Source organism: Trichoplusia ni, chromosome 9 (genome assembly GCF_003590095.1).
Source record: "Trichoplusia ni isolate ovarian cell line Hi5 chromosome 9, tn1, whole genome shotgun sequence".
NCBI classification, from domain to species: Eukaryota; Metazoa; Arthropoda; class Insecta; order Lepidoptera; family Noctuidae; genus Trichoplusia; species Trichoplusia ni.
In genome coordinates, this window is record NC_039486.1 from 2,525,790 (window position 1) to 2,540,914 (window position 15,125).

Consider the following 15,125-nt stretch of genomic DNA (forward strand, 5'->3'; position numbering starts at 1 on the left):
CGTACGAAACGACTATCTGTGCCAAATAATATGTACAGACCAAAACAATAGAATGGACAATGACAACTGTGATACGGAACACGAAATATCCCACTTTCTTTAAAAAATAGTTTGGTGTACTATTTTCTTGACTTAAGTAAAATAGCAAAATCATTCTACAACAGCGTGGTTCTAACGAAGCCAAGCTTACCTCGCACGAGGCCTAATTAAATTAGTATTTCCTGACATAATTACATGATAGTATAAATATGCACGTGTTATTTTTATTTCTTGCTGTTTATGTTACAAGTAAATTTTGAACTTTGCCTTTTGCCTTCTTATGCTTTGATCTCTAAACCTTCCGGAAAGTCCCACGTATCCTTGTCTCAGGGTAAAGCATTTAAGAAAATTAAATGAAAGTATCAAATATTAACGGAACCAATCTTACACTCGAAACAACATCAACGAAGAAAAAAATAGAACACGAAAACCATGAACCAGTTAGGTAGTCGATAACAAAATCATTCGAAAGATCCCACACTCAATTAAATACTTCCCCACATAAGGATGGTATATATCAGAAAAACGGTCCAAAATCCAAATTACTGCCGGCATTTGAAACCTCTAACCTTGATAATATATAAAACTATACGCACGAACAGGCCACTCCATGAACCAAACATGGCAAGTGGGGCGGCAAATTGATTCAAAAATATACCGTCAAATTGAATAGCTGTAAGTGAGTTACGTCCCCAAACGTTTCAAGCGTGACCCTGTACTACATTGTTTTATATCAGGATATTTTTACGCTTTTTGCCCTTGAGGTGGGCACAGAGTGTTGGTATTCGAGAATACATTGGTAGGGGTATCTTGATCGCTAAGTGCGAAAGGGTTTAAAAATGATTTACGAAATATTTTGTTGTTCTTTTTCTGTTCTTTTGTTTTCAACAAATTATTAATGTCCCTGATGATATTAATAACCATCAATAGGTATGCAGTTAACTTTAACCTATCACATAAAATACAAACATGCCAATCTATGATTACTCATTATTTTAATTTTTATCAAGATAATATAACTAACAATATTATTATTCTCATTCTGTCTCCAAAAGACTCCCTCGAGAATAATTTAATCCTTGTATTGCGAAAAGTATCACAAAAGCTTGTCCTATGCGGTAATTGATCCCCACACTATATATCCATCCATGCAGGCAAATCCAAAAGAAACGTTTATATATCCCCAAAATTTACACTTGCTATTTCCGGACAAAAACAGACACAATGGAGTGTAACATTTATTTTTAAACCAAAATCTCTTTAGTCAAGCATCCAAACTGTATTTTTCTTTAAAGCTTCCTTCAGCACTTTGTTCTTTAGAAAAAAAAACGTCGCAAATAGCTTGTAAAGATAAATAAGAGGCGATATTTAATTTACACTTTTAATTAGTGTTTATTTATCTGGCTAATTAGTGAGCTCTTAGTCGGGGTCCATTTTATTAAAGGAACAGAACAAAACTTATTCGTTTTACGTTGAGTTCGCGTTTCATTTATAAAAGATAAATTTTTACATTAAATGTTCATAAAGGATGACAAAAAGTCTTTCTAGAGTATGTAATAAAAGCTTACGATTTTTTATAATTGATTTGTTATGAATAAGTCGTACTGAAATTCTTGATACAGATTCAGACGGCGGAGAGTACGGGAAACCCTAAATTGACTATATTTATGCTACTTTCGTGAACTTTGCGAGAAGCCTTTGTCTAGCGGTGGAACGGATTAGTGATGGAAATATTAAAGTACATTTATAATTTTGGAAACTGCTAAATACAGCAAGTGTCATAATCAGAACCAAAAACAAATTGGCCGTTTTGAAGGCACTTTTAAAACTGCACAGTAAGTAGTGACTCAAGCTTCACGTCTGTTCAATAGTAACCATGATATAAGAAAACAAACGCATTGAGAATCACTTCAAGCTGAAAACTCACATGCGAACATAATATCCATGGAAACATGATATCCCTTTTTATGGATATTCGCAAAGTACAGTGAGACAGGTCATCAATACATTGATTAATTAACAGTGCAATGGTTCGGCTTCTGAATGAAATACGTTGTGATGCAATATGTAATAACATCCGACAGTTGCTGTTCCATCTTCATTTCAGTTTAAAAATGTAGCTGTCATATATATAAATAAACGAACTTATTAAATATTTCAATGAATGATTAATTCATGAAATTCTGATGGATTACGTTACGTTTTAGTAATTTTCAGTAGTAAGCCATGCGTGTTTACCAAAATTACCAGACTATTTTCAAACCTAACCAGTCTATAGTCATATTGTGTTGACGCAGCGAAACATTTCAGTGAAAAATAATCGATTATTTATAACAGTTATTTATTTATTCAAATGACTCTCAAATCAAATCAGAACAGAATAAATAACCGATAAGTACTCAAATACACAAAAGCGAAAAAATAAACTCATTAATAACATAAAAAAAGGAAACGATTACGAAACGAATGTCTATAGTCTGTTCTCCGTGAACAAGCCATCAATTTCAATAAACCGTTCGAGTGAGACAAAAAATGACGTAATCAATCATACGAGCCGTCACTCTGACGTCACATTTTTAGGGTAGCCAGCGTTTGAAAAGTTTCCCCACATCATTGGGGCGTAATGTTTGTTTTAGGAAAAAAATGCCTTTAATTGCTCCGACGGGTGCAACAACCCTTGTGTATTTAGTTGAAATTAATTGGAATTTGATCAGTGTGATTAAAGCTTTTTAGTCTAAGCTATACTATACATTTATATTATTGCCAGCCTGCTTCATAAGCTTGCAATGTGGTAATAAGTTTAAAACAGTATTTAGAAAATAAGATGAAAAAAATTAACGTCTCCTTGTATATTTTCATACTTAATATCGTTTTTCAGATTTATACTAAAAATAATTATTAGGTCCTAATAGTCAGAGCATTGTCTATTACGATATTTCATTCATTAGAGAATTCGGAATTGAGAATATTACTAGTATAATAGTCGACGTAAATGCTGTAGGTAAGTAAATATTACGATTATTGTTAATATGTTTAAGTATTAGGCGGTGAATACATCGTATATTGACATATTTAATATTGTTAAAATTGAAATATTTTGTTTATTTCTGAAAGAAATCTAATGAACGACGTAAGGAAAAATCGTAGGAAAATAATTTTCAAATCTGAAATCTGATATCGCCATATTTTTAATTCTCCAAAAAAACCTTACACCAGCTGACTGCAGCTCAAGCCTTCCCTATATAAGAAGATGCCTAGAACCAGAAGTGGGACGTACATAGACTTATATTTTACATATTATTTAATTCTTGATTACATAAAAAAAAATCCGAATCACGAAACCACGAACAAAAACAAAAAAAAAAACAAAAAAAAATAGACTGAAAAAATAAACAATTTACCTCCACTAAGCTTCATTAACAAAATACAGCTCTTGTGTAGCCATCTTAATACAACTGTCAATAGATATGGAATGCCTATTGCCTAGTCGCATTGGAATGGCGTCTTGCAATAGACGGCCGCTATTATCGTATAGTCGAGCGGCTATTAATACCCGGATCGATGCTCTACCGTTGTTTCAAGTACTGTTGTAATATTATATGATAGTCGACTTTAGCTTACGAAGGTATGGAATCAAGTGGGGATAATGCTTAAGGTTAAGTGATTTTGTTTTGCTATTTTTATGATAGTAGTCATTTTTATAGGAACATTGGTTAACATGGAAAAAAGTGGTCAAGGGAGAGTTGGTCTACTGAGAATCAATTTTAAGTTTTAAGATAAATAGATTATTTGCGTGACAAATAAATTTGTGGGTGCATCTGTTACCAGGCGCTGTATCTCGTCAATCATGCAAGCTAGGCAATAGAAGTTTTAAGAGATTAAATTTCTTTTATTGAAGAAAGATAAAGATTGATAAAAAAAATCGAGATTTAGCAACGGCTTCATTAATTCCAGCAGATATATTCAATAATTGAACCTAGAACTATTAAATCAACTTGACTCGAAAATTCTTTGTTCTCTTCATTCTTGTAGAAGCTACCAACACAGAATACACTCAATTCACGTTTTATTAACAAACAGAATATAATTAACTCCAAACCATCAACCAGCACCACTCGAAAAACTCAACTCGAGCTCAACCGAACAAAATAAATGAAAACAATTTTGCAAAAACATTGACCGTTTCGCAACAACTATTAACCATTACCGTTCAAGCTTGTGTGGCTTCACCCCGCTGCTCCCGTCTGTACTTCCTAAGGCTTCGAGGTAAGTAATGAAGCTGGCTTGTTTATAGTACAGTCGGGAACTGCAGGTTTAATTTATTTTTCCCATTAAAAGTGGCGAACGATTTTGTTGGTGACGCGGATTGGATAAGTAAGGCAATGGATTATGGAAAATTGGTACTGATTTGATCTTATTCATTTATGTTGTAGAACTTTTTAAAAATGATTAAGGAGTCATAATTATAAAACCTGCAAAATGACGTGTCGATTGCAATAGAGAATTGAACAAAAAAAGTACAATTCACCGTCCGTCCGTCACAGAAATTTCAAAAAAATATTGGATTCGTCTTTTGTCCTTTATCTCGTAAACAAAAAAAAAATAACAGATACAGTGATTTAAAATCTCGTATGCTGCCAGTAAGTTTTTACTACCAAGTGATGTTACTAGAACAAACTTAAGTACTTTTTACGAGTATCTTGCTTACTTTTAATGATGTGATTAAGTGAAAAATATATTACAATATTTTTTAGAAATCTGTCTGACTTATTAAACAGATTTATGTTATTAAATGTAGAAAATATTTGATTTAGCCTAAATGTTTTGGTAATTGAGACATCGTTTTATGTCCATAATATATAACGTCTAAGGAACCTCGAAAAACCAAGTAAGTACTCTATTTTTACATTTTCTTAGACGATCACGTTTTGGTTTAAATATTATAATTATGTATTTTCTTTCCCAAAATAAGTCTTACAAAAAACCTTTTAAACCTTTATATAAAAAGCCAGAAATTCGTAAAAGTATTTCAACACACTTCCAAAACAGAAGGATCAACTTTAAATGTCAACTTATGTTCGCAACACGAGGAAACCTAGCAAAAAAAAGTTGTACACAAGAAATGTATTTCCAGAGATTTGATTTCAAAGGAAATTATTTTTTTTGGGAAGCTCATAAATTGCTGGTGATTTTGAAATTTTTAGTTATTTCAGCGTATAGCAAATCATTTTGAGCGTCTATAATGGGAGTAAAAGTGAAAGATTGTAACGAGATTTTGAAAAATCACCAAAATTAGTCAGTTTTGTTATGTGTAATATACCGTTGGGGATAGTGCAAATCCGCATAACATTTCACAAATTAAGCAAATTTTAGTTTCGCGGCCGTATTTGTTACAAAAAGAATGTACCTAATTCAGTTTTAAACTTCCCTGTGAAACTTGTAGATACGCGGACTTTACGTATGATAGATTGTCGGATTTGAACTATCCCCGACGATGTACAAAATACGTATATCTGAGAAGGTCAAAAATCGGTTTGTATTTGATAGTCTTTCATTAATCAATTCAAGACCATTTTGCCAAAACTTATAGTAAAACTTACGTACCCAAATATTCAAAACAAATCAAAGAGAGAACATAAAATGTTTCCAAATTTATATTTCAAATAGCAAACGAATGCTAAAAAACATCCCTTCATTCCACTTCATTGTAAATTCAAAATAACTTGGCTCTTTTTTCAGAGTCGCTCATTTCGCTTGTGCCCTGCGGCTCTAAACTCAAATGCTTTGTCCATGTTTGATTCTTATTTACAAGGCGGCAAAAGTAAATTACGTTCCAGCTTGGGATTGATTGTTCTCAGCAATCCCTGGAGATTGCGATTGCAAGTTGCAATTTTATTGCAATCCTGTCGGGCCGTACTGAGAGAGTGTGGAGTGAGTTTGTTTCTTGATGGTTTCTTATTTTGAGTTATCTTGGAAGTTTATTGTGGATAACAGCTGATCGATATAGTATCTAGTATAGATATGGTAAAGTAGAAGCAAAGGCTTGAGGACAGGTGATAATATCTGGACTATCATTTAGATTTATAATGCAAAGTATGAATAAAGTTTTTGAAAAGAGATTGAGAAGAGGTAACAGCCTGATATTATTTATTTTAATGTCATGTCTCATCTTTCAAAGCTAAGCTTTGTAAAGCTAAATTGAGTTAAAAAAAAACTTTAGGATTTCAAGTAATTAAATTTAGAAGTATTATAGGTAGCAGTCCTAAATTGGAACATCGTTTTATGGTCTTAATCAGGGTAACGATTAAAATTTATCATTCCATTATTTCTCTAGCGTTTACTCAGTTGTGTTAAAAAAACAATACAATATTCAAACACATAAAACCAAATACCCAAAACCTCTACTTAAAAATAACAACAAGTATGATATTAATGTCCCCGAAATACTCCTTAACCTAGTAACGAAGATAGAAATAAAATAAACCCTAAAATACAGAGCTTAATACAATTTTAAGGATAATACTCGAGCACTCGTGGTTATCCCGCAAAGTCGGGCAAATGTTCGCCGCAAATAAATAAAGGTGAATTTCATCTGGCATTTATAGACGTGGCTGTAGTTTACGACTTTTTTGTTGACTGTACGCGTGAATAGTCTAGATTGAATTTCTCGAACTGAAAAAGTATACTTTGTTTTTGTTAGTAATTACTTTTGAAACAATATCTTATAGTCTGTATTTTTTATCTAAATAAATAAATAAATAAATGCGGACAACATCACATACATTGTTCTGAACCCAAAGTAAGTTGCTAAAGCACTTGTGTTATGGAATTCAGATACAACGAAGGTACCACAAACACCCAGACCCGAGACAATGTAGAAATGTTTATTTTTACATTGACCCAACCGGGGATCGAACCCGGGACCTCAGAGCTAGCGACACCTTGAAACCGGTGCGTACGCCACTCGACCACAGAGGTCGTCATCTATCTCTAATGTTCAGTGATTAAAAATGTAGAAAATCGAGCATTATTTTCACAAAATCCAAAATTTAAAAGTCAGCTTTATAGTAATTAAATGGAACAGTCTACCTGGTAGGCTTTTTTTTTCGGCCGTCAATTCTCTTTAGCTACTTTAGCTTTACGACAGTAGGAAAAATAATATGACTTAATTTAAACATACAAAAAAAAAACATAAAAAAGGAACTTTATTAAAAAGTATAAACAACTAGCTGAAGTTTTATTAAAAGTTTATTAACATTTTAGAGCAATATTGCATATTTTGTCGTAAGGTAACAAAGGCACTAGGGGTTAATTTATGGAACATCCAAAGATGACGAAAACTGATTTAAATTGATAATGTCACTGATTTCTAATATTAAGTAACCTCGTTTTGATGTTAGCTATTGTTGCTTTCGAAGGGTTTTTTTGCAGTTATCAAAGAGGATATTATTAGATACCTAAATATTATGCTTTCCACGTGCATATTTGCCTCCATATTACTAACTAGCTGTTGCCCGCGACTTCGTCCCCGTGGGTAAAAGATATATGTTATGATTTATTTTCACACACATTTGCCCTGTTTTTTTTCACATTTTCCATTGTATCTTCGCTCCTATTAGTCGCAGCATGATGGTTTATAGCCTACCTTTCTCCATGAATGGTCTATTCAACACAAAAAGAATTTTTCAATTTGGACTAGTAGTTCCTGAGATTAGCGCGTTCAAACAATCAAACAAACTCTTCAGCTTTATATATTAGTATAGATATATAAGTATGATAGAGACAGCATTTTAGCTTGGACAACTTTTAACTGAGAGATATTTGTGAAAAAATTGGCTGGCCACATTATTCAGAAACGGGCGTCTGTGGCGAGATGAGCTGACCATGAAATATTATTAGTAGTCCGTACTGATAAGACCAATTTAAGGCAAAGTATGTAACTGACATAAAAATGAGATTAGACTTCAATGCCAGTCTCATTCTTCACTTTAAATTGTTCATATCAGTTCTGAATAACGAGACCTATTTAATGAACCTTGTATAAAACAACCTTAGGGGAAGAGAAGAGGGGAGGGGACACGATTCTAGGCAACCAAACACACTCTATTTGGAATTTTGGATGTACTCCAAAAAAGTTTTCAAAATAACGCAAACTTACATACACCCATCTGCTGAGTTTGCCACCTAAGTGAAAAGTTAGAAGCAAAATTACATTTCGTCGAGCCAGTAAAAAAAGGTATATTTCGACATTTCCGCAGCCCGACCGTGTTAAGAATATAAGAGGCTTAGAATAACGGAATCCGCGTGTTTTTTTTTTGTAGTGTCGCGAGAATTTCTTGGCGGGGTACGTCTCAAACTTTTTTCATTCGCGATTGGCTCACCTAAACCAGGGGTACTCAACCTAAATTCGAAGTGAAAAAGTCAAATGAATTCATAGTCATAATTTATGCAAATTAGTAAAGTTATTTTTAAGTTTTATGGTCTGCTCGACTGTAAAGTAATTTATGAAAGTCTTTAATAAGCTTAAGTTTTGAAAGTGTTTGAGAATTTATAGTAAAAACATCTGCTTCATTTATCAAAGAACAATAAAAAATATCATAAAAGTCAATAATGTTTTTTTTAACATTCATAACATTTAATAATACATTATCTTTTCAAATAATTCAGATAACAATTGATAAAAAACTGTTGAGTATCTCTGATCTAAACTTAAACCCCGCTTTGATTCCGTTCGGTTCGGATCTCCGATACTTATACACAGGTGGTTCCCCTTTTTCACAACTTTATGCAAAATAGTATTTGAGTTTAATATCTTTTGGTAGGTATTACGTTTTATAAATTACTTCGCGACGTGGCCCAAACAAAGTTTTCGCTTCGACTGAGTTTTTATCCAAATGAATTAAAACTTTCCCTGTAAACGATATGATCGGGAAGATTGTTTGTGTAAAGCAAACAGTGTCATGTATATTAACAAGAACAAAATACCGATAGCTACGAAGTGGGTTTACGGACTTAACATTTGTAAAATAAATTACTTAAAGAAGAAATAAGTGGTTTACACTTACTTATGTGCGCCAGCTTGCCGACTTTTGAAAACCTGGAACAGGAGAAATTGACATAAATATAATATACCTAAGCTAAACAAAACGTTAAACAACCTAAAGAAAAGTCTCTTCATTTATTGTTCTTCTACTTTATTCTTCAATGTCAAGATGTCCTATGTTGTAACATGCGAGATGAAAAGCAAATTAATCTCATTAAAACAATGCAACATCAACGTAAACAATTATACCTATCCAGCACAAAATTATCAAAACATCCCCAAATTAAAACAATATTTCAGCGTCACGTAGCATTTACAGCAAAATTTTAATTATCAATCTGTCAACGCGTCAACGTGTCAAATACACGTCGTTGTGAGTATTCGCAAAGTTGCAATTATCAGTTGCGATATTGTCGCGACGGCGGGTGAGCGATGACAGATGTTCAGAGATATCAAATAATGAATAAAACGCAAGTCTAAGGCGGTTTCACCCCTGCGCTAACGAGGAAAGTTGAGTTCGGCTGATACGCTCTAACCGCACATTTCACTCTTTTTAAGGCAGCCTTGATTGTGAAAGACAGCGTTTTGCAGGTGAGATTTACATAGTGTATTTCTGCAGTAAATTTAAAACGTCGAGTAGGAAAGGTTTGTCAACAAAATATAGAAGACTTAGACACTGGTATAAAATATACAGCGAAAGTATGTATGTCTGTTCATTTACACCGAACTGAATTACAATTGAGGCAATAAATTAATTACATTAATCAAAATTGAGATATTGTTACTCAATTTGCAAGTTTATAATATTGGCCGAGTCTTCAATAAAAGTTAGGGTATATTTTTATTCACATTTCAACCATGAATAATCGCGTCATCTATTAAAAATAGTTGCCTTAAAAAGGTGATGTATAGGTATGTAAAGAATGAAATAAAACGTCGTATCGTGAGACATGTGCACACGGCATAACCAATATATCAAATAGTCAATCTCCTAACTAAAAAATTACACAATATCTCCACCCGCTCCGCTCATCACCGACCACCCCAAAACTCATACAGAATTGGCGCTCGCGACTGTCAGCGTTTCTAGTTCATCTGCCTCGTTAGAGCACAATTGCCGACGTGAAATTAAAACCGCCGGCAACCGAACGTACGTCATTGAAAAGCCGGGAACGCGATCAGTTATTGTTCGCGAATGTTCAGCTGTTCAGTATATAAAGGGCCGTTTTATTCATTGTTTTGATTCGCAGTCCATTGAATGAGGTGTAGGATATCCTATTGTGGTTGCAGTGTCTTCGTTAATTAGTGAATTGTGGAGTGGGGACGTGTTGTTTTAGTTGAGAAGTCGTCTGGGAAAGGAACATTGCAAAAATTATGGTAGGAATTGAAACTCACAGCGCTGCAGCATTAAGTATTGATTTTATTTAGCTGGTTGCTGGTATAAAAAAAAACTTTGGTACAACAATTATTATAATTTTATACACAGTTTTTTTTATTAAATTTAAAACGCTAAAGTTTATATTTTTAATACTAGTGGTAGTAGTAGTTATTTTTTACTATTTACTGAAAAATTACATGCCCTAAGATTTAAAAAACCTGACGAAGCCTTTTTCTAGCAGCGGCACTACGTTATTTACAAATGTCAATGATGTCAGCTGATTGGTAAATAGCATAAACCTAATCCAGTAGCAACAAACACACGTACCTAATACTTTTCTTAATAGTAACAAATAAAACAAAACACAATCAAAGACCTACGACTAAAAGCGAACACTTATCAAAACATCGTATCCTCTCAGACACCCTTGCAAGGACCTTCACACTACGGTCTCTTTAAATAACACTACTGCATTTGTGAAAGCGAGAGACAACCAAACACCGTCTAGCTTCATCTCTCTCTCTTACACTAAGAGTGGCCGTAGACACTCGTGTCTCCCTATCTGTGTGCAACAATCGTAGTAATTATAGTCGGAGTACAGTCTGAATGACAAGTGCGTTGTTGATTCCCCCCGCGAGCACAAGAAGGGTGCGTGATGAGTTTTAAATATGTCGTAGAGTCATTATTGAAATTATTTTCTTGTTATTATATTAGGGTGGTGGGACTACCAGTGCCAGCCACAATTAAAAACAAATAGTAGAAGAAGACAACGATTGGGTGATTACGCGAGGAAATTTCAATAATCTAGCTATTCACTGTTCACGAGACATAGCATAGTGAGTGACTGACGGAAATATAGTACAGCCTCAGTTACATGGATCCGGTTTTACCCTGAGGGTAGGTAAATCTTAAAACACTTTTCAGCTGTAAGTGTTTGCAAATAAGTACCTACCTACGGTATAGGGTGCTGAAAACTGATTGCATTGTATGATGTGAAATGTTTAGTGCCATCACACATTATAATGCTCATTATTTATATACCAGTGTTAAAGGACATAATATTAGAACAAAAGTAAGTCTCTATACATTGATACATACATTCTATTACTCAAAACCCTATTTTTAATGACACATTAAGAATCGATCAGTTATCCTTGAATAAGTCCTTCGCAAGAATTTTTGACTTTAATGTTTGTTAAAATTATAGTAATTATAAACCGTAAAGATAATTAACTATTCGTAGCAGAGTTCTAAATAATAAAGTCAATTCTCCAACAGTTATTACCCTTTAAAGTTTAATCTAACTTTTAAGTACTCGTTTATTGTGTAAACGATTTTCTCTACAAATAAAGGAGAGATTAACTCAATCGTAAATCTTAAACTTTGATATTTAAACTGGGTACATAGGATTATTATAATATTATACAAAGAGAAACTAGTTTTTTTGGGTTAGGGTTAGCTAGAGTAAAAAAACAATCCTATTACGTAGGCTCCGCTGTCTGTCTGTTCGTCCGTTTGACAACAGGGTACACCCTGTTGTCAAACGGACGAACAGAAACCGTGATAGAGAATTGGGTATTTGTACGGATAGTGTTTTCTGTTTCTGCTATAACAACAAACTGTTCATCCGTTCGTCAAAAAGATGTATCTCATGAACCGTGATAGCTAGATAATTGGATTTTGCATAGATGGTGTTTTCTGTTTCAACTATAAAAACAAATAAAGATTGAGGCTACACAACGGTTGTTACGGTCATAAATTTACATTTTGTATTTGTGAAATATAACGTAAGTGCCCACCAGTTTTGTGTCAGCCAACAGATTTTTTTTTTTTAGCCAACTTGTAAGGAACCTTCACTGGCGCTTCTCCGACTTACACTTAATCGGTTTTCATATATATTTTTAACATTATAAGTCTTTTGTTTTAAGTTTTGAATTTATCGGCTTTAAGATTTAATAGCATACGTTTAAATATACATTACGAACGCATTTATGTCTTTTGTTTATCTTTCACGCATTAATGGCAAAACTACATGACCAATTTTGATAAAATGTGGCATGTGTATGAAAGCTTGAACTCTAGAAAAATATTTTTTTTTATCCTGCCTACCAGCCGAGCAAAGAAAGGGGTAAAAGCTAATTTTAATGATGAATAATTTCCAGAGATGGTAACCTTGTCTATTACTATTTACAGACGTGGATGTGGATATGAAAATATCACCATTTCGTCACAATAACCAACGCTACAACTAAAAACATAACACACATCAACAGCTTTTATAAAATTGAGTTATTCAATCCTTTATCATAACACAGCTTAATTACCCGTTATTATTCTCTCAGAGTGAACTTAATTCATCATTTTAACTTTGAAAATCTTTTTCAAATGAGAGTTAGTAATAATACTTAAGTCGGAAGCTTTTTCGAGTGGATACTACTGCGCCGAAGCGGTAAGCCGATTAAAATCCCCAATGAGACTTATATGGAACGACATACAGCATATTATAACAAAGAGCATTGTTCGTTTTTCGTTCATTCTTCGTTTTTTTAAAGATTTCTTTTTATGAAATTGCGAGGTTATGTATGTATATTTGTTTGCAATTAAAAACAAATATTTGTTATTTAGGAACCTTTAACATGTTTTTAATATCTGTGTCGTGTAAATTGCAAATAATGCGACAAAATTACGCATGAAGTTGGTACTTTAGTGAAGTTCTTTTGTCAGATGTATTTAAAAATACCGGTCTTCAAAATTTATTTGAGTAGTGTATTTTAGGTTACAAATTTGCCTACTGATGTTTAGCATTCTGTTAAGTTTATAATGAATAAATAGACTCACATTCGCATTTGAAATATTTGTTAAGAAATTAATTCAAAATGTATTGAATCCTGCTTTAACGAATATTAAATGTTTCACGGGGATTCTACAGACATCCAAATCACATGCACAAGATACTCAGACCCAGAGCAAGCATTCGTGTATTACCGAAATCTCTGGTCTTACGAACTAAACTCCCGTGTGTATCGCATAGGTTGAGAAGATACGGAAAATGGTTCCGCTCCCATAGTTATATAAACCCCTATTTTATAAGGCATAAATTGCTACTTAGAATCTTTGTTCTTGATATAATAATTCAATTTTGAAGGATGGAATGTTTCCTGGAAGAAAACTCGGAGTAAAGTTGGCCTGGGTGCATTTAGTTTTAAAATTTGTAAATTCTCTGATGTGTTTTAATTACAATGGTGTGGCTTTTCTTTTAAATAGAATAATGACGTTATAATAATAATACTTTATTCACCAACCAAAGTTACAGGTATACATAAGTATATGAACAATACATCAATAACTATACAACAATTTATATACCCCTGTCTCTTATGTTTACCTACATTCATATTCATATTCAATATATTTGGTATGATGCTACAACATACAATGATGATAAGGTCAAAAGCTGCCAACTGTTTATAATAATAGAATAAAGTCCTGTTAGCTGACGATTAGTGTCACAGCATATTGCAAAAGTCCCCATGGTTGGACAGAAACTTTTACAACAACGCAGTTGATTTTGTTAATGTTAATTTTATTACAATGCCATTTTCGACTATACTTTCAATTCTCCTCATAAATAATAACATGACATAAGAGTTCTTTATGTCATCGTACAAAATAGGGTTTTCTAAAAATTCTTAAAGAAAATATAAATTGATACAAGAGGTTACTGACCTTTTATACGAAAATTTCTTAAAACGACAGTCTTAGGCTTGATAGACTCGGAGTCACGGTAAACAGTATAAGAATACAACGCGACGTATCCAACACTAAAAATTTCGTACAAAATCAAAGATAAAAATCGAAATCAAAAAAAGACTACATAAAATATATAAAAAAAACACACAACACAAAATAATGTATTAACTAAAATTTTAGTCACATTGCTCGGCCATTTATCTCACAACTGAGAAAAAATAATGACATAAAAAAGTCATTGTTTTAACCCATTTTGATAGACGTTGTTGGTGGCCTGTCTGTTTAGATACAAAAAGGTTTTATGCTAAAATTATAAAGTTTTTATTCTGACCTTTTAAGACAATCGTTGCTATAGTTTTTATTAGCAACTTGTTTGTTTATGATTGATTATAACAAAGCTACTATTTTAGACGATGCTTAAATAAAAAAAACGTTGCTCATAGGTCCGTATTCTTTCAAATATTGTAGAACTTAAATATTAAGACAAACCTTAAAAACACAAACAGTAGTCAAGCTAAATGTTTTTACATTTTGTACCCAATAATAATTTTCTTTAAAGAAAATCTCAAAAGTATCTACCTACATTTTCGTGTACTGGTACTTAAAAAAAAGTCAAATTCTTTTACCAGCGAAAGAAATGCAAATCGAACGTTCCCCGTCTTTATAAAAATGCAAAAACGGACCATGAAGTTTATAATCGTATTTTATCAAAGTCAAATCGTGTTTCGACATTGTAAAAGGTTCGGAGATTGAGTAGTCAAAGATGAGCTAAGCTATACAAATGCTACAAACATGAGCTGGTGTAAGCTGCTCATAAACCGGCGTTTTATTTTTGAATCTAACATATAACAGTGTTATATACCGAATAGGCATAATATATTTTTTTGATTAACGTGGAGCTCTTACACGCTTTGA

General features: G+C 32.9%; 1 protein-coding gene across 1 annotated transcript in view; it reads right to left on the reverse strand.

Moving 5' to 3' along the window:
• Positions 1-14,428, reverse strand: part of LOC113497152 (CUGBP Elav-like family member 1) — a 340,295-nt gene extending 325,867 nt beyond the window's left edge. Inside the window, exons 1-2 of the mRNA XM_026876556.1 lie at positions 14,187-14,428; positions 9,105-9,136 (exon numbers count right to left, since the gene is read on the reverse strand). The gene's annotated coding sequence lies outside the window, so the exon portion shown is untranslated. The remainder of the gene's footprint in view (positions 1-9,104; positions 9,137-14,186) is intronic.
• Positions 14,429-15,125: the final 697 nt, after the last annotated feature.